This window comes from Amblyomma maculatum, chromosome 5 (genome assembly GCF_055883805.1).
Source record: "Amblyomma maculatum isolate TAMU_Amacu chromosome 5, ASM5588380v1, whole genome shotgun sequence".
Lineage (NCBI taxonomy): Eukaryota > Metazoa > Arthropoda > Arachnida > Ixodida > Ixodidae > Amblyomma > Amblyomma maculatum.
Genome location: NC_139348.1, coordinates 43,317,111 through 43,337,996, shown reverse-complemented (window position 1 = coordinate 43,337,996; position 20,886 = coordinate 43,317,111).

Genomic DNA, 20,886 nt, shown 5'->3' with positions numbered 1-20,886 from the left:
ACGAAGAACGGAACTGGTTGAGAAGAGCAAACAGTTGCTCACCGTGAGTCGAGTCGAGGTTCCTGGTGACAGATGATTGGAAAAGATCCCAACTCGGCATATTGGAAGACGCAGTAATCGGCATTAGGGAGGCTACGTGGGCACACTGTGGTAAATACCCATCAAAATCAAACGGCGAGATGAGGTCAGCATTATCAATATGGCCAAGGCATTCGTCACGAAGTAACGGGACCACAGCGGTTGAGGCAATTGCAACAACAATATCAGTGGCACCGCGGGTAATATCGATGATAGCAAAGGGAAGAAGGAGGTTACGGCTAGAAGGAAACATGGGAGAAGGCGCAAAAAGAACAGCCGCGTCTAAAGAAAAGGGTACACACACAGGAACAATCACAGCACAGTTGTCCGGAATGTCGGTGTCGTCGGCGACAAGTTTGGCGCAAGCAAAAAACCGCGCATCGTCAGGAACCGCATCACAGAAGGCAGAGAAGGCGACGTGGGCGCGGGCGCGGTCTATAACGGCATTGTAGCGGAACAAGAATTCCCAGCCAAAAATTAGGTCATGCGAGCATGATGCAAGCACTAAAAACTCGACGGTGTATAACACGTCCGCGATAACGACACGCACTGTGCAAGCGGCAGACGGACGAACGGATTTGGCGTTTACGGTGCGTAGAGGGAGTCTAGAAGGCGGGGTGGTGACTTTCAAAGCGAGCGGCAAAAACTTTCGCTAATGACGGAGAGAGTGGCCCCTGTATCGACGAATACAAGGGCACGAACACCATCAAAAAAACTTCGAGATCGTTCGGCGGAGACATACGAGGACTTACGGCAGGCGAAATGTGCGCAGTTCATTCCCCAGGGTCTGCGGCTGCTTGTTTTCGGAGTTTTGTGTCACGCTGCGACACCGCATTGGCGACACGGATCGACGGCGAGGAGACGGCGAGCGGTGCAGTGGAATGTGCTGGCGGCCCGACGAGTTGGGCGGCTGCCCTGGACATATCACCGGAGGTGGGCACAAGGTGTCGTACTGATAATTGCAGTTAGCCTTAGTGCGTGCAGGGGCAGAGCGCAGAGCACGACGGCAGAGGCGGGCGACGTGGCCTGGAATATCGCTGGCATAGCAAATAGGCAGGTTGTCATTGGTGCGCTGAGAATTATAGGGAGGCGTCGTTGATCGGAACCGTGGGGCGACAGGCGGTGGCGCCATAGTCGGCACGTACGCCAAGGACTGTGGCGGCGATGGGCGGGCGGTAACTTCTGCATACGTAGTAGGCATCTGTACTTGGAAAGTTATAGGCGGCACGACAACAGGGGGCTGTAACTCAATGGTGCAGCAAGAGGTGTGGGCTGCAGTGGAACATGGTCGGTATGAGGTGTGACAGGCGCTGCCTGGAGAAAACTGGGAAGTGCATCGGCAACCTCCTGCGTGATGGTGTGCCAGATAGTAGGGGTAAGCAGCTGGGCTGTAGATGACGGACGTGGGCAAGACAAAAGCTCAAGCTGTCGGGAGACCTCATCTCGAACGAAATCTTCGATGTGAGCCAGAAGGTCGCTGCTCACAGCCAGGCCAGCGATGGACGCAGAAAGTGCGGAAGGGCGACGAGTGCAGAGGCGTTGCTTCAGCAACTCGTCGAAACTTTGAAAAAGGCTGTATACTGAGGCCACTGTGTTGGGGCTCTTTGCCCACAGCATGTGAAATGCATCGGCATCAATGCCCTTCATTATGTGTTTTATCTTTTTAACCTTATTCATAGACGGGTCGACACGATTGCATAAACCACATCTTCAAGGTAGCTTGTGAAGGTTTCACCTTCATGCTGACCTCGTACACGCAAAGCTTCTTCAGAGCGTAGTTTCCGCACTGTGGGACGACCGAAAATGTCCGTGAACTTTGCTTTGAAGTAGCCCAAGTTGGCATGTCTGCCTCATGATTTTGATACCATAGGTTAGCAACGTAACTCAGGTAGAAGATGACGTTGTTGATCTTCATGCGGTCATCCCAGTTGTTATAACGACTCACTCGCTGTACGAGGCCAACCAATCTTCAACGTCCTGGTCGCCTTGCCCGCTGAAAACTGCGGGGTCTCGCTGCCGAATGGCGCCGGAGCATGAGACGGACTGCGAAGGGGCTGCCACCGGCTGTTGGCCAACCTCGTTTGTCGCCATAGGTATCGTACGGCTGCGGAGCTCCACGGTGGTTGAGTAAGAGTCTTACCCCGGCACGTTCCACCAAATGAATCCTTGTCCTGTTGCTGGGCGATATGGACGCGTGCTAGTTGGCGTGCTTACTCAGCATCTTGGGCAAACTGCTCGGCGTCAGAAGAAAGCTCGCTATCTGTTTCGCAAGGGAGCATTGCGTCCAGCATCGTCCGAAGCTCTCTGCCGTAAACGAGGCGAAACTGCGTGAGACGTGTCTCTTTGACTGCCGTATTGTACGCGAGTGTGACACATGGTAAGATCGCATCCGAAGTCTTGTGCTGGGCGTCGACATACAGCGCCAGCATATCCGCGATGGTCTTATTAAGCCTTTCAGTCAGCCCGTTGGTCTGCGGATGGTAAGCATTGGTTTTCGATGCGCCGTACAGCTGAAGTGAAAAACTTCGGCCATTATTTGAGAAGCAAAGGCAGTCCCTCTGTCAGCAGTGATACAGGTCGGAGCACCATGCCGCAGTATGATATGGTGCACAAAGAAATGGGCAACTTCAGATACTGTACCACTAGGTAACGCTTTGGTCTCGGCATAGCGTAAGATAGTCAGTGGCGATATTATCGAGTGGTTGCCACCGGAAGACCGAGGGAAAGGACCAAGAAGGTCCATGCTGACTTGATCAAACTGTGCGTGTGGTGGTATTATGGGCATGAGGAGTCTTGCAGGCTTTAATTTCGGAATCTTCTGACGCTGACATTGCCGGAAGTTCTTGGCATAGCGCTTAACAGTTGCAACGTTGGGCCAGTAGAAGGTCTGTCGTATTATAGCAAGTGTGCGAGAGTAGCCCAAGTGGCCAGAAGTTGGTTCATCGTGGCACACGGAAAGGATTTCCTCTCGCAGAGCTGTGGGTACCACGAGGAGGTAGGTTCTCGACTCGGATCTAGAGTTGTGCTTATAGAGCACACCACTCCTCAAGCAGAAAGTTGAGGGACTCTAAGAAAAGCACTTAGGTATGGTGGCTGGCGGAACTTCTAAGTAATTGATCAGGGCTCGTAACTCTGCATCGGCATGATGCTGGTGAGACATATCTGAAGCATCAGCAGCTCCGAGAAACCTGCCAGCGTCACCCGTGTCTGGTGAAGCGAGCTCGACAGGCGCACGAGAGAGCGCGTCAGCATCTTCATGCTTGTGCCCGGACTTATAGACTTTAGTGAGGTCGTACTCCTGCAGGCGAAGGCTCCATAGCGCCAGTCGGTCGCAACGGTCAAGCATGTTGGCCAGCCAACACAAGGTTTGGTGGTCAGTGACCACTTTAAATGGGTGACCATAAAGGTAGGGGCGAAATTTGGCAGCAGCCCAAAAAAAGAAAGGCATTTCTTTTCAGTAGCTGAAAAGTTTATCTCGGCACGGGATAAAGTTCGGCTGGAATAGGCGATGACTCGTTGAACACCCTCTTGACGTTGCACGAGAACCGCCCCAAGGCCAATGTTACTGGCGTCGGTGTGGATTTGTGTGTCACCGTGCTAATCGAAATGGGCTAGAACATCTGGCAATTGGAGACGGAGACGCAGCTCACAAAAGCAGCTTCTTGCTCGTGAGTCCAAACAACAGGGGTGCTCCCCCAGTGAGCCGAGTCAGCGGTTCAGCGAGATGAGCGAAGTTATCAATAAAACGTCGGTAGTAACTGCAGAGGCCGAAAAATCGGCGAACAGCTTTCTTGTCACGTGGAATCGGAAATTCCACAAAAGCAGCAAGCTTGTCAGGGTCGGGCTTCACGCCGGCGGCGCTTACGACATGACCGAGGAATTTAGGCTCTCGGTAGGCAAAGTGGCATTTCTGTGGCTTAAGTGTCAAGTTAGCGGATCGAAAGGCTTCGAGTACGGACCGCAGGCGTTTAAGATGTGGTGCAAACGATTCTGCGAAGACCACTATGTCATCTAGGTAGACTAGGCAACACTGCCATTTAAAGCCGGGGAGGACAGTGTCCATCATCTGCTTAAATGTGGGCGGCGCAGAACAATGTCCGAAAGGTAGAAACTTCATATTCGTAAAGGTCTTCGGATGTGGCAAAGGCCGCCTTCTCATGATCTCGCTCATCTACCTCAATCTGCCAGGAGCCACTTCTTAGATCGATAGACGAAAAATACTTCGCGCGCCTAAGGCGGTCCAGAGAGTCGTCAATCTGCAGCAAGGGATAAACATTCTTCTTGGTTACAGCGTTAAGCTTGCGGTAATCGACGCAAAAACGTAGCTTGCCGTCTTTTCAACTAGAACGACCGGGAAGGACCGCGGGCTATTTGAAGGCTGGATAACATCATCTTCGAGCATTTCCTTAACTTGTGACTCAACTTCGTGCTCGGTCGAGGAGACGCGATAGGGGTGCTGGCGGATCGGGTGCACAACGTCACGATCTGGTGCTTGGCGATGGGAGTTTATTGCACTTTTGATGACGATGCAAAACACTCTCTGAATTCAAGTAACAATGAAAAAAGCTGCTCACGCTGGCTGAACGATAGCTCTGAGCTAACATCGGGGTTATCGACGGATGTGGGTGGGGGCACGGGTTTTGTGTACAAGCACTCGAAGACACCAGAGATGCGTTCGGCGAAAGCTACGGAAGGGTTACGAAAAAGGTGCCGATATCCATGCTAAAACATTGGTAACAAGCAAGTACCTTTGACTGACCACAGAGAAGATGGATCAAACCGCGGGCCACGCAGACTCCTTGCGTCAACAGTAACGAGACGTTAGTTTCGGCTATTGCTTCCCCATTGTGAAGTGCATTGCATTTGACATTGACGAAGGTGCTGGTTCGGGGTGGCAGCGGGACACTCTCCGCTTAAACTCGAAGCACGTTGAGTGGTCGCTTTGTACTACCCAGGGCCACCGCTTTCTCAGTAGAAAACGAGAGCTTAAAATCCCTGAGGTCAATAATTACGCCCTTTTCACGAAGGAAATCTGCGCCCAGAATCGGGTCCCGCGAGCAGCTTTTCAGAATAAGGCAGCTTACCACAAATGTTGACGCTTTAATTTGACTCTGGCCGTGCACATGCCTAGAGGAGTAATCAGATGACCACCCATAGTGCAAGCGTGTGTGCCAAACCATGGGGTCAAAACCTTTTTGAGAACTGCGGCAAACTGGCAGCTAAAAACAGAATAATCAGCTCCAGTATCCAACAAAGCTCGAATATGGCGACCATCCAGTATTATATTTCGAACGAAAGCTGCTGCGTCAGTATACGCGGTCTGCTAAACCTGCAATTCGTCGTCGTTGCAGGCGCGTTGTGACGGCGTCCGTTCCACCGCAAATTCGTAGCCATTGTGGGTGCGTTGTTGCGTCGTCTGTTCCACCGGCAATTCGTCGTTGTTGCGGGTGCGCTGGTGCGTCGTCGGTTCTACCGGCAATTCGTCGTCATCACGGGTGCATCGTGGTGGCGTCGAAGTGGCGTTATGATCGGTAACTGCGGACTTTTTCAATATCGATACGTAATCTTTCCGTGTCCGTGTCAGGGGGTCTCCCGAGCAGCGATGTCCAGCGAGCCTACCCCCGAAGGTCGCTGGTTTCAGTTTTTCCGCCAGGGACTGGGCGATCGGCCTTGCGCTGACCATCAAGACCTCGCAGCAGTTGGCGAAGGGTGAGCCCTGGGCGACAATGATCGAGATTGCCGCAGACGAGACGGAACACCCCGGCGCTGGTCATTGACAAAATCTTAAGCGGCTCGGGGCCGTTTGCCGTAGCGAGGCCGCGGAGAATCGGCGGAAAAACCTTCGAGGCCCAGTCGACGGCAGAGACAGCACCGACAGACATTACCCGGTTCACTGCAGTGAAAGCATAACGGCCGTCGGTCGGGGGTATACCACTACTCTGCTTTCAGTGTAGACGGTCGGGAATCCGTTACGCACTGGATCACGGGGGCTGGTGTTATCGGCACAGCTGTGTTAGCAGGAATGCGAGTCGGCAACTGGGGCGGAGAGTTTTGTAGAACCTCGGCGTATGTGGGGCGTAAGGTGGCGTAAGAGGGGGAGCAGGGCGAGGTTCACCGCTTGGAAACGGAGACCGGAGCGCCTGCTGCCCTTCGTCGCGGACAACACTCGCAATGGAGGTAGGAGCTGGTTAAGATGAGCCATACAGCAGACGTAGTTCGGCGCGCAAAATCGAACGTACGAACTTTCGTACCGCCGATGTGTCCATGCCATCCGATGGTAACTCGGCAGAGACGGAGGTGGCCTGGACGGTACGATCCTGTGCCGAGGCTCGCTGCTGAAGCACTTTCTCTACCGTAGATGTTCTCGCAAGAAATTCTGCTACAGTTTTCGGCGGGCTGCGCACCAGACCGGCAAAAAGCTGCTCTTTGACGCCAGGCATCAGGTAGCTCAGCTTTTTGTCCTCAGATATTCTAGAGTCTGCACGCTTTAAGAAGCGCATCATGTCTTCGATTTACACCGCGACGGTTTCGCTAGGCATTCGGACCCGAGATTGGAGAGCGCGTTCGGCCCGTTCGCAGCGATATGAGCTTCTGTAAGTTGTCGCAAGATGTCGCTTGAACTCACTCCGAGAAGAGAGTTGACAGTTGACAGCCGTGTGGTGCGGACGCGTGTTCCATCTCTCCTCCGATTGCACGTGGCTACCGGAAACGGACGGACTGGCGACAGCGGGAGCTTCCGAAGCGTCAAATAGATGAGTTCTTTCATTTATTACTTTATTTCGTTTTCAGCTAGTTAGGTTACGTGCAGCCTAAAGAATAGTTTTTAGCTCTTGGTCCTAGCGGCCTGGTTTTTCGTTCCGGCAGCTAGGTTTTCTTGGCGTTCATTATTTAGCTATCTTGTTTAGATAAAAAAAATTTTTCTAGGCTTTTGGCATTCGCAGAATTGGTTTTTAACGCGTGTTTGCTAGTTGTTTCTTGTTTCTTCTTTTGGCAATTTGTATATTCTGAGAATTCGTAATAGATATATTTCAGTTGATGAGCGCTTAAGATGTGCAATCAAAAGAAGGTAAAGTGTACTCAGTGTGAGGCGCAGGTTAATCTCAAGGAAACGCGTTTTGACACTGTAGGTGAAGCGGAAGGCAGCGACGTTTTGTGTCCGTGTAGCGTACTGAATGCGCGTCTAGATAGATTTGATCAAGAAAGGGGCAGTTTAGTGTCTCGTGTGGATGATTTAGAAAATGAAGTACGTTTGTTAAGAGCGGAAAATCAGAAACTGCTTGGACAGCTTACTCAAATTGAAAAAAAAGGGGCCGACTTTATCCTTGGAACCAACGAGGACGAACATTCCAATGCAGGCCACGTGGCCGGGGCCAGCACTGGCATGGAAGGCGTAAGCAAAGTAGGTCAGGCGGCTTCGAACGGTCAGAGTTATTTAGAAGCAGCTAAGACGCCGGAAAAAAAAAGGAAGGAAGAATGAAAATCCCACAGATAAGGACACAGATAACCGAAAGCAGGAGCCAACAGTTCGGAGAGGGAGAGAGAAGGCCCAGGTGCTTATCACCGGAGATTCTAACATAAACAGTTGCAAGCGAGGTATCTTGGAACGAGTAAGGGGTGATAAGAGTGTGTTGGTTGGAGCCTTCCCAGGGAGAACAATGAGGGCAGTGCTAAAAGAGAGTAAAAATAGGCTGTTGAAGAATTCCGCAGAGCGCAGTATGGTAATAGTAGCCGCGGGGCTAAACGATGTCCTAAATTGTGACGCTGGAGGAGTGGTGGAAAGTTTAGCTAAGGGAGTTGACGAGATCAGGGAGATAGCACAGCAGACGCAGATAGTTGTATGCACAGTACCAGAGGTGCTAGGATTGAACGGAAAGATGGAAAAGGACGTGGTGGCAGTTAATCAGGACATAAGAAAGTTAAGCCTGGAGAAGCGTTTCGAAGTGGTTGAGGTTAACAGGGAGGTACATAGAGCAGGTTTTGGTAGGGCTTTTCAGCGAGATGGCATTCATTTTAACAGAAGGGTGGGAGCAGAGATCGGCTGGCGCCTGGCAGGCAGTGCTGTAGCTTTTTTAGGGGGTCCGCGAGGACTCAATGCACAGAGGTAGTTAGAAGTGAAGCAGAAGAAAGTGTAATAATGAAGGCTGAGGCCCCAAAAATGGCAAAGAGTAGGTCGAGAAAGAAAAGTACAAAAAAAGAACGTTAACACTAGGATCAGCTACATAAACATGCAAGGAGGTAGAAAAGGAGCGAAATGGCTAGAGATAGAACAGCAGTTGAAGGATGACAAAATAGGAGTGTACTCTCTTTGCGAGACTCATCTCAGGGATCTAGAAGATCCGCCGTTTATAGAAGGCTACGTCTGGGAAGGGTGCAACAGAACGAGAACGGAAAAAAAGGGTGGAGGGGTAGGTATGTCATACACCAGGGAACAAATTGGCAAATAATTAAATCTTAACAGAACGAGAACGGAAAAAAAGGGTGGAGGGGTAGGTATGTCATACACCAGGGAACAAATTGGCAAATAATTAAATCTTCTTTTAAAGAACATATCTGGGTTTCAGGAACAATTGCCAGCATAAGGAAATGGCTAGGGGTAGTTTATTTAGGAACAGGACATCAATGGAGGCAAGAAAACAGGGATCTCCTTGAATGTCTCAGTGACGATATAAGCCAGTTTGGAAACGGGGCCAATATTATTCTCCTGGGGGACATGAACGGCCACGTCGACGATCTGTATAGATACACGGATTGTAACGGCAAGCTAATGCTAGACTTCTGTGAGCGACACAGTCTAGTTATAGTAAATAGAGAAACAAAATGTGAAGGCGTAATCACGTGGCAATTCCGCAACAGGCAGACGACCATTGACTATTGTCTAATATCGCAGGAAATTTATAGCAAGATCACAAAAATGGAAATAGACGAAGAAGGGGAGTGTAGTCTGGGAAGTAACCATAAACGTATTAGTCTGTAGATGGGGCCCATGATGAAAAGAGAAATGGAACTTAGACAAAACGTAAACGCAAAATTAAACGACGATCAAATAGCGCAGACAGCAGCAGACATAGAGGAAGCTATAGAGAAAAGCCCCATGGAAGACGGATTATGAACAGGTAGAGCTACTCATAAAGAGGAAAATTAAGATTAAAGTAGCAAACCGCTGGAATGGAAAGAGGAAGCCACGGAACTGGTGGAATAAGGAAATCAGGGAAGCTATTGAACAACGACAGGCTGCTTCAAGGCAACACCGAATGGCAAAGAAAATACAGGTATCTCAGGAGGAAATCGACCAAAAATGGGAATCATATCGACAAAAGAAACTTCAAGTGCAGGCCCTCGTCCAAAGTAAGACAAGGCAGTCCACCGATCCCTGGATGGTTGATATACACGATGCCTCTAGAGGCGGATCAAGAAAATTCTGGAACCATACAAGCTGGCTAGGGAAGAAGAATCAAAGAAAGCAGGATCGGATTCAAGATAACAAGGGAAATTGTTTAAAGGGAGATAACGCAGTGAACTACATTACATCAGTTATAGCCGAGTCATTTAAGAGCGACGATAGGGTAATCTCCGCAAATCAGGAAGCAACACAAAGTAGCAGAATACAAAGCAGCTTAGAACTGACCAATCTAAACTGGAAAAAGGCAGAAAAAAGTATTCCTAAAAAACACGTCTACAGGAATAGATGGAATTCCGATCAAGCTGATTAATGAACTCGGTCCAAAAAGTAAGGAAACGTTGTTAAAAGCTCTGGAAACAGTCATAACGAATAAGCAAATTCCGGACAGCTGGCGGCAGAGTAAAATGAATTTGATTTATAAAGGGAAAGGAGACAGGATGCACATAAAATCCTACAGGTACATTACCATAACATCTGTTATGTACAGGTTAGCTATGCAGGCTGTGAAATTAAAGGTGCAAGCATGGGTTGAAAGTAACAAGATACTCGGAGAACTTCAGAACGGCTTTACAAATGGTAGGCGCTTAGATGATAGCCTGTTCGTGCTTACCCAATGAATCGAAATATCTAGAGTGGAAAATAGACCTTTGTATTTCGCCTTCCTGGACATAAACGGGGCGTACGACAACGTAAGCAGGGAACTCCTGTGGAACATATTAAAAGAAGAAGGTATCGGTTATGAGATAATAGAGTTCCTACAGGAAATATACCGGAATAACAAAGTAGAAATTACGTGGGAAGGGATAAGAAGTACGGAGGATGTCAAAGTACGCAAAGGATTAAGACAAGGCTCTCCTCTATCACCTGCTTTATTTGATAAACCGGGAACGGAGGATACAAGACAGTAACCTAGGTTTTAACCTGTCATATAGATTAGGTGGAAAGGCGGTAGAGCAGCGCCTCCCCGGTTTGATGTATGGAGACGATATTGTGCTGCTAGCTGAGAGTCTGGAATAATTGCAAACTCTAGTTAAGTATTGCGGAGACGAAGGGGACGCTCTAGGCTTCCGTTTTAGCGCAGTTACGTCGGGTCTGATGATTTTCAAAAGCTCAACTGATCAGGGTCTTAAAATACAAGGCCATGATATACCCAGAGTAGCAGAATATAAATATCTGGGGTTATGGGTAAACGAAGGATTGGCATACATTGGAAAGCATGAGCAATCACTTAAGGCCAAAGGGCGAAGAAATGCCGGGATAATGAAGCATAGGGCATTGTGGGGATACAACAAGTATGAGGTTTTGAGGGGTATTTGGAATGGAATTGTGGTGCCCGGACTTACTTTCGGAAACGCGGTTTTGTGCCTAAAACCAGAGGTACAGTCGGCATTAGAAACAAATCAGAGAGCCGTTAGACGATTATAGCACTAGGTGCCCACGGCAAAACCACAAATGAGGCGGTACAGGAAGATATGGGCTGGGCATCTTTCGAAGTACCGGAAGCTCAGAGTAAAATATTTTATGAGGAACGCCTGAGGAAATTGGACAGTACAGATGGGGCAGCTGAAGTATTTAAATACCTGTGCTTAAAAAGCGTTGACTCACAATGAAGGAAAAGAACTAGGAAACTAACTAGTAAGTATGCTAGTCACAAGGACGGATAAATAAAGAGCATTCAGGAACAGGTGAAAAACACAGAAGGTAAAAATTGGATAAATTCGATGCAAAAGAAACAGAGCGTGGAATTATACCGAAAGTGGAAAATGCAGATGAGGAAGGTAGATTTCTTTGATAACTCAAGAGGTAGTGCTCTACTTTTTGAAGCTAGATCAGGGTGCCTTAGAACACGCAGCTACAAAAAGAAATTTAACAATGGAGATGACGCATGTGCTGTATGTGGAAACTCCAGTGAAACAATACCATATTATACTCGAATGTAATGGTATCCATCCGGAAGTTGGTGCAGGCGCAATCACTGTTCCTGAAGCTCTGGGGTTTAGAGATAACAGTGGCCGGGTGAATAAACCGGCGGTGGAAACTAGCAAAAAACGACTGGAAGATTGGCGGCTTAAAAGCAGAGAAGTGACATAACGTTAGTAATGTAGGAACAAAATTCAATAAATAGAAGGATGGTTTAGTTAACCATTCGAAATCAATAATTAAGATATAGGGAGAAAAATGAGTATGATAGCTACTGCTACCACCCCGTTTCAAAGGGGACGCTCCTATATTCCATCCATCCATCCATCCATCCCTCCATCCAGAAGACAGATTCTCTTCATGGACGTCTGAGCGCCATCCTCAAGGCTAAAGTAGACGTTGCGAAACTGGGCGGCGTCATCCCAGAGTTTGAAGGTAGCTTCCTTTTCGTAGTGCTGCAACCAGTCGTCGACGTCTTCATAGGTGCCCCGTGAACGGTCTTTGGAACACGGGCGTATAAAACGTCACGTAAGGGGGGGGGGGGGGGGGGCGCCAGGCATTGCGACGACGTCGTGGCTGCCGGTAGTCATGCCCAATGGGGGAAACTCAGGTGGTAGGCCTCGTTGCCTGTGGTTGGTGCGGGGAACAGGCGTTTCCTCGAATATATGACTGGCACTCCTGCTTTGCGGAGGGGTACGGGATATCAGACCTCATCGCCACCAGATTTTTCACGACGTTGGCGACTGGGCCGAGCTTAACAGAGCCGGTACAGATGAAATTCCATGGTCCGAGTTCCAGGCACGTCCTGCGAGTGCGGAGCCTATTCACTTCAACCCGTTTTGCTCTGAGCGCCACTTCGTCTTTCGCTACGAGCGCCATTTCAATGTCTTTAGTTCCGTGCGCCCCCTGGCAAAATAATGTCCTACCAACTCGCCAAAAAGGCCACTCTGCTTAAATGAAAGGATTTCTATTTTTATATGTACCGTTTTTGTCAAACGTAACCGAGCAGCCCAGCCGGCTGGCGGAGCAGGCACGGGGCCGAGCAGCGGCGGTACCATCTCCTCGCTGGCCGCTGCTCTGCGGCAGCGAGTTTAAGCTAACTGACGTAAACATGCTCCCTCGCTCTCTTTCTTGGTATAATAAAAAGTAAGCGAGTACCATGTGCGGTGCCTGATTTGGCGCCTTCAGAACGCTGCGCTACAGAGGAAGGGCGCTCCGCGTAGCATCACTCGCTCAATGCTCCTTTTCCTGGCGCTGTGCAGCTCGCTCTTCGTTAGATAGCTAAAAAAGAGTGATGTTTAGATATTAACATTACTTTAACACCAGATCACACGTGTTGGATGTATTCCCCACGAGCCCGGAAAGACATGTTGCCGTTTGAACCTGCTCATTCTAAGACGGTAAAACGCGCCATTGTTATGCTGTGCCTGAAAGAAGCCTTGCAGAAATCATGTATTCACCTGGTAAACGACAGCCTCACCAGTCAGGTTGGCAGGTTACAGAAAGCTGGTTTCCCTGTTTCAGTCGTGGCTGCTGTGGCAGTGAAGCTTCTGCAAAGTTTTAACGCTAGAATACCTCAAGAAGGTGGCGGTCAACCGAAGACCAGACCGGCGGTTGTCCCCTATATACATAGGGTGTCCCACAACATGAAGAATGTAGCCAATCGCTACGGTTTGCAGGTGGTATTTTCTGCCCCGCGCAAGTTGGCCTCTTTGTGCCCCCGGATTGTCTTTGGTGAGGAATGCGTCGAGACTGCACGAAGCGTCACGCCACCCAGTTTGTCAGGTGTTCTGTCGGGGCTGTACATGAGATCCCCCTGACTTGCGGAAAAGTTTACATCGGCCAGACGGGCCGTTGTATAAATGAACGACTAAGGGAACATCAGCTCTCTATGTATAACGGAAAAGGGTCAAATTTGTCCTTACATTGCGGCGCATGCCCTTTGGCTACGCCTGATAAAGCATGCCAAGAACCAAAATCTTAAGGCGCAGTCGTACCCAGGTAGCACGTGAACTCGTAGAGGCTTTTTTCATTGATAAGTCAGTTGATGAATGCGTAAGTGATTCTATTATCAAGTTGTATAAGAAAGGGAAAACTTTCCTGGCATGTACGCTTAGGCATTGATTTGATAAGCTTAGATAAGGTATATATATATATATATATATATATATATATATATATATATATATATATATATATATATATATATTTGTGTTCGTTCTGAATAAAATCAGTCGCGAGTTTGGGCCCGTCCATGTCCTATTCGCGTCCGTGTCTTTTTTAGCGCAATTCCCTTCTTTAATTATGTATGACCGACTAGCCCAACAACGTGCTCTCGTTATATAGCCTTCGCGTTTAATATCGGTGCAGTGCTTTCGTAGTTGCAACGAATGAACAAATACACGCTTTTCTACTCGTTTGGATTGCCCGGAGAGTATGGCGAGGAATTGATTTCGAAAACTCGATGCGCTTTTCCTGCGGCTCCTAGTGGCCTGTTGTGACCACTACCGAATTCGTTGTGACGCTAAGAAAAATAAAGACTTCCACCTGTTTTATGTGCCCCTCTTGTTGAATATCTTTTTACTGCTATTTCGAAACATACAAAAAGTGACTGTTTTCCGCTTTGGTAATTACGTTGTGCGTTATCCTGCTGCTAATCTCTTCGTTTATTTAGTGCACTGCATAAAAATGTAATTCTCACACCTTAAACATATGTCGCCCATTTTTTTCAATAAATGCGGCCGTTCCTTTTTAGTTTGTTTCCTTTACGAGGGAACTCCATGCGACCAACCTAACAGCAACATGTTCTGGAAGTGAAAAGAACTCCGGAAGCGCAGCATTTGATTTGCACTGCAAATTAATTTTGTGGTACTGCCCATTACCTAGTGATTGGTAGTTTAGTGCCCGCTGGCAGAGTGGTGCATCGGTGGCTCGATAAATAAGTTACTGGAATAGAACCTTGAAGTGCAACACAAGATCAAGCTTGCAAACCTGAGAGTCCCGTCTTTACTGAACTCCCTGGCAGCAAAAAGGAAGCTTAACTCGAAGGGAATTTCAATGCAAGTGGCAGCAAAACGTCTTCGTAGGCATCCTTCGCAACAGCAAGGCCTTCTTGGGACATCATATGCTAGGGAACATTTACATCCCTCTCGGTATTGCCAAATATTTTTTTGAAGAAGTTGCCATCTCTGCTCAGATTTTCGGCATTCAGTTAGGCGTTGCGATCGCAAAAATCATTAAGCACCTCTGTGCGTTACCAAGCGGCGGCTATTGCGAAAATAACGAATTCGCCTCATTACATGGACACGAATAGCTGTTCTAAAAACAGCGGAAATTATTGCCTGGTTCTTATTTCTCTCCAGGTCAGCGAAGTGTCCCCATCGCAGAGTAGGAATCGCGAGAAACACCAAACCCAGGTTTCTATCGTGTCCTATATCCCTGTGCTAACATTCCAAACGAGACTAAAAAAGAAAAACTTTTCGAATCACTTCATCTACGGGAGATGTGTTTTGGGATTCAAGATGCAAGGCCTTCTAACAAAGAGCACAGATTGACGATGCCAGCCCAAAACCAGCGTTGAGTGTGTTTTGCTGTGCACAGCGCCCTCCATGACTAGCACAGCGTTCTAAAGGAACAAAAGCGGGCGCTGCACATAGTATCCGCTTATATTTTATCACCCCAAAAAAGATAGCGAGGGAGCAGCCTTACGTCAGCACGCTTACACTAGCAGCAGGCGAGCAGCGGCCATCGACGGCGACCGCCACGCCGCAGCTCGGCCCTGCGCTTGCTCCGCCGGCCAGCTGGGCTGCTAGGTTACTTTTGGCAAAGACGGTACGTATGACTTGATCTTATAACCAACTTGGTATAATCCCGCTTTTTCTTGCAATGCTACAGTGAATGTATGTCGGCAATTTTACCCCATTTTTAATTGTTCTCCTAGGTCCTCGTGCACAAAATAGAGTTCCACATTGAGCTGCACTTATTTTCCATCAGCAGATGAAAATATGTTTGCGCAACCCACTTCCAAGCAGTTGCACAAATGCACTCGTCTTGCCAAGAAAAATAAAAGACTGATCTAACCTTATACTACATTACACTATATCACACTTCACAGCACTAAGCTTGTGGTTTCTACGTGGACATAGGCCACCAACCACCGCGGGTTCGAGCGTCGCGCGAGCCGAAGCCCCGATCAGCCGTCACCGCGCGCGCACTGAAACACTGCAGCGCGCACTCAACCTCCACCGGGAGGAGAGCACTTCGCTGCAAGGACACCAACCTCCAAGTTCACAAAGGAGACGTTTATTGAAACGCCATCCTCCAGCGGCACACACACACACACACACACACACACACGCACACACATACACATATTTACAAACGCGCATACGCATATTTACAAACGCACATACACACACATACGCAGTCACCGTGTCAAGGGAGCGCGCGAGGAGCAAGGCTCCCCTGCGCGCACAAGTGACACGGAGTGCGCGCCGCAAGCACGCAAGGGCGTGCTGTGATCTCTCTCGCAGTGACCAAAGGGTTCCTTTGAGAGAGTGTGGGCAACCACCGCAAGGTACGCCTGTCGCGGATCGTTGGATCACGATCGACAGGCTCGAGTTGCGCTCTCAGGTACGACCCGGAGCAGACGAACTCGAGTACACACTGGTCTGCGCGGACAAAGGCCGGCAGATAAGAACAGTTGCGTACGCACCTTGCGATGTCTCGGAGGGGTCTCTCTTTGGGCTCCGCTCGGACAGTCGCTCGAGCGCGGCTGTCGAAGCGGTGCCGTGTTCCCGCCAAAAGGCGCCAATGAGAACAGCCACTGGGACGCCAGGGCGGATCTGTGGCCCTAACGGCAGTGACAAGTCGTTCGAGCCCCTCTCCGCCGCCTCAGGCGGGAGAAAGGGAACGGGGAGAACAACTGAGAAGCGAGCGGCGGCCGCGCAAAGGGCAGCCGCAGCAAGTCCGAATCCCACATCCTCCTCTCCTTAATTGCCTTCCTACCCATCAGTGAAAGCACGCGGCAGGTCCCCAGCATGAAGAAAAGAATGCTATCCTCACGCAACACTCAACTACACTTCAGTTCCAGCAAGAAAGATCTCGAAAAGACAGACACTCAAGAAAGACAAACATTAGCAAGGCGCACAAAAAAATGAACAAGATGACATGAAGAATAATGTACAAAGTTGCGGAGGCTAAGTAACAACGACTATGTACAGAACACAATCATGTACAGAACACAACTATCTACAGAAGTTCCAAAGTTCTTCGGTGCAGCTCAGGGAGCCTGCGGTGACTCACCGCTCGTTGACTTCTGGGTGGCCAACGTTCATCCTTGGCTGCAAACGATCTCGGTCGGTGGTGGTACAGGTTAGGTGCAGGGACAGCGAACACGCCGAATAGGTCCCGGGTGTGAAAAGTCCGTGACTCCGTGGCGATCCAAGGCGCACATGGGAAGACCGCGCGGGGCTTCCTTTCCACCGCGCTCCGCACACGCCGGCAAACACACATGGCGCGACGTCGTCGCCTCCACGCCCAGGCACGCACACGCACAGCTACTCACACACCAAAGGGTGATGCCGACCTTCCGCGGCGGACCTGTCCCGAGCACCTTCGCAACCACGGCGGCCTTGGGTGAAAGGGGCATCGTCCATGCTCCCCGTCCCCAAACGGCCCCAACTTCCTTTCCGCACGCACCAGAAAAGCCGCGCGTCGGGACTGCTAATGAGCAACCCTCGCAATTTCAAGAAGAAAGAGGAGAGAAGACGCGTTGTACAAAAGAAGGCACTCACTGTAAATTATTTACAAGAAGCAAGAATGGAAACAGAAGAAAGCGAAAAATGGGAACAGAGGCACACAAAACAAAACAAAAAAAAATAATAAAGCACACAGGCTGGAACTGAGCGAGCCAGAAAAGGGGGAGACCAACCTTGCTTCCGGGTAGGGTTGAACGAGCAAGCTCGCTCGGTGAAGCGGTATGCCTTCGGTTGCGGAAAAGGCCCGCCGTCCGGCATCAATCACACAGGTGAACGTCGCCTCACCTTGTACCGGTGCGGGGCACGGCTGCGTTCCACCGCATCGGGTGTGCCTTGGCGCTTGCCTGTGGTGACAATGGGCACCAGCGCAAGCTCGTCAGACCGTTACGCATAGGCCTTCAGGTCTGCAATGTAGGCACGGCTGGCTTTCCCCATAGGGAGATTCTCCAGAAATGAGCCCCTGGTTGTTACTGGGGAAATGCCCCATGAAATCGCAGGTGGCCATCTGCCACGGACGCACACTGTCAGTTGGTTTCGTCATGCCTGGTGGCTTGCCACCCCTCGACTTCTCCATTTGACAGACATGGCAGGAACGGCAACAGCGGAAAATGTCGCGCTTCATGCCGGGCTCCAGTCACCGATTGACTCACTTTCTTGAAACCTTGGAGCCACTCAGATGACCAGCCAATAGTTTGTCGTGAGAGAAACGCAACAGAGAGCCGCTCAGACATTGGGGAATAGCCACTTCAAATGGTTCAGGACTCATCATCCGTGGCTATGTATTTCAGCGCGAGCCCGTCATGGCCCAGCAAACATGAATCCCCGAGGCACGCCGCGACACACGCTGGCTTGTGCCCCCCTGCGCCCGCTCAATACAATTAGCGTAACGGCGCTGCGCCCGCTGCAATACAAGCAGCGTAACGGTGCTTCGTCTCCCAGAGACCGTCGCTGACATTGCGACAAAACGGGTCATTTTGCTGGACCGTTGTAGCTCTTCATGGCTGAAAATGATCCCAGTCATCCCAAAAGAGAGCCTGGTTTCGTCCCCCCGCAGGTTCGCAGCAAAACTTCCGCTGGCATCGGCGTCTCAGATGTGCTCACAAAGAGCTGTCACCATCGCCTGCTTTGCGAAGCGCTGCTTACCCGGATAGCGGAATGGGGAACGCGTCTGCGGGCGTCCCCTCCGTGCCGCTCTGCGGCTCGTCCGCTGTTTCGCCCCCTTCGCCCGCCGTCCGTAAAGACGCCGCCGCGGGCGAGTGGGGCACGGGATAGCGCGTCAGCTACCACGTTCGTTATCCCCTGTAGATACTGCACCGAAAAGTCGAAATGCTGTACCAAGAGAGACTGGCGCGCCAGCCGGCTCGCAAGTTCAAGGAGCCGCATCAGCCAATTGAGCGCGCTTTCGTTCCGGTTTCCAGAGGGAGCCCGGCCGACGCCTCGCCGTTCCCCGAACAGAAATGACTGCAAGCGGGGTGCGGGTGCTGTTGTGCGGAGATGCCGGCAGCGGCGACGTCGCGCACATTGCTTCCGCAACGGCGTAAAGCTGAAACAGCGGAGGCATATGGTCAACGGTCGCACCGCAGGGTGGTCCGAAGAACCATGTAGCGTGTTTCAGTGCCTTTGCCGAGTGCCGCACAGGGGGCGGCAGGCATGGCGCATGAGCTTGATCGTCAAGGCGACCGGCTTGGCCGATGTGCTGTCCAACGACTCAAGGAGCCAAGGAAAATTCACGTTGGGCGCCAGTCGTGGTTTCTACGTGGACATAGGCCACCAACCACCGCGGGTTCGAGCGTCGCGCGAGCCGAAGCCCCGATCAGCCGTCACCGCGCGCGCACTGAAACACTGCAGCGCGCACTCAACCTCCACCGCGAGGAGAGCACTTCGCTGCAAGGACACCAACCTCCAAGTTCACAAAGGAGACGTTTATTGAAACGCCATCCTCCAGCGGCACACACACACACACACACGCACACGCACACACATACACATATTTACAAACGCGCATACGCATATTTACAAACGCACATACACACACATAAGCAGTCACCGTGTCAAGGGAGCGCGCGAGGAGCAAGGCTCCCCTGCGCGCACAAGTGACACGGAGTGCGCGCCGCAAGCACGCAAGGGCGTGCTGTGATCTCTCGCAGTGACCAAAGGGTTCCTTTGAGAGAGTGTGGGCAACCACCGCAAGGTACGCCTGTCGCAGATCGTTGGATCACGATCGACAGGCTCGAGTTGCGCTCTCAGGTACGACCCGGAGCAGACGAACTCGAGTACACACTGGTTTGCGCGGACAAAGGCCGGCAGACAAGAACAGTTGCGTACGCACCTTGCGATGTCTCGGAGCGGTCTCTCTTTGGGCTCCGCTCGGACAGTCGCGCGAGCGCGGCTGTCGAAGCGGTGCCGTGTTCCCGCCAAAAGGCGCCAATGAGAACAGCCACTGGGACGCCAGGGCGAAGCTGTGGCCCTAACGACAGTGACAAGTCGTTCGAGCCCCTCTCCGCCGCCTAAGGCGGGAGAAAGGGAACGGAGAGAACAACTGGGAAGCGAGCGGCGGCCGCGCAAAGGGCAGCCGCAGCAAGCCCGAATCCCACAAGCTACACTACGCTACTCTACACTGCATGTGCTCCGATGTAAACGATGTATGCAATTACCGATACCTGCCAAACTAGTCAGAAAATAAGAAAACATAGTTGTGAAGACCCCATTTCCGCCATTTTATAAGTCCCACTTTGCTGCGTTTTTCCTACCAGCACTCGCAGGAACCTCAGGCGCCTCAGAGCCATGGCACGTACAAAAGCCCCGCCAAGTTTGCCGCCCTGTTCATGATGACCGCGGGTGGCAGAGACACCGCCGTGTTTCCCATGATGTTCATCTTCTACGGCGGAGGTATACAAAGCAAGCAGCAGCAAACTCCAATGTAGAAAACTGTCGTCGGGTTCTGGCAAAACAAAAAAACGGGTGTGCAAACAGAAGCCGTGTACTTACGACACGGCTTCCCAAGTTCCCTCTGTAACAGCGAAGGCTGCCGCCGCCGTTTTCTCAAGCATTTTCAGGTCTGAACGTAGGGATGAACCTAGCTTAATTAGTGGTAGCTCGGTTTGTTCGCTCATCTCAAGCGAACTACTCCCAGCGCCTTCGGCGAAGGTACCGGTTGGAAACTATGGGGTACACTAAGGAAGAACCTGCCTTGCCGCAAAGGAGGACACTTAAGTTCAGCCCTAAAGTCGATGACACGATGGCCTTAAGACGCCATGATGACGCCTCATCCGGTCTTGACGTCCCCTTGAGATTTACTCTCGCCCACATTATGTGGGAATGCGTCGACTCCCCTGGAGTTGAAGAAAATATCAACAGCAGAGAGAGCTGTGAAACCCTGCTGCGGAGCCAGGATCCCGCCCGGCAGCAACAAGCCGTCCGTCTGGGGGACGAGGCCGCGAAGAGACAAAGCCTCTTTGTTAGCCTTTAGTCGACCCTAATCTAAAAACGTTGCCTTTAATCGCGGAGGCTCCAGCCCCCATACTCTAGGCCTGCATGCCGGGGGTGGGAGTAAGGGGCCTCTATTTAAGGTGGACAGTAAAAGTGTAAGCTCGCTAATGCACAATGCAGTGTGGAGCAGTGTCAACATATTATCAATGACACAGGGTAGCTAGGCGACCAGAAACAGTAAAACATGCCAGCGGCCCAAAACAACTCTCAGTAAAGTGAGCTTCAGGTAGGGAGCCGTCG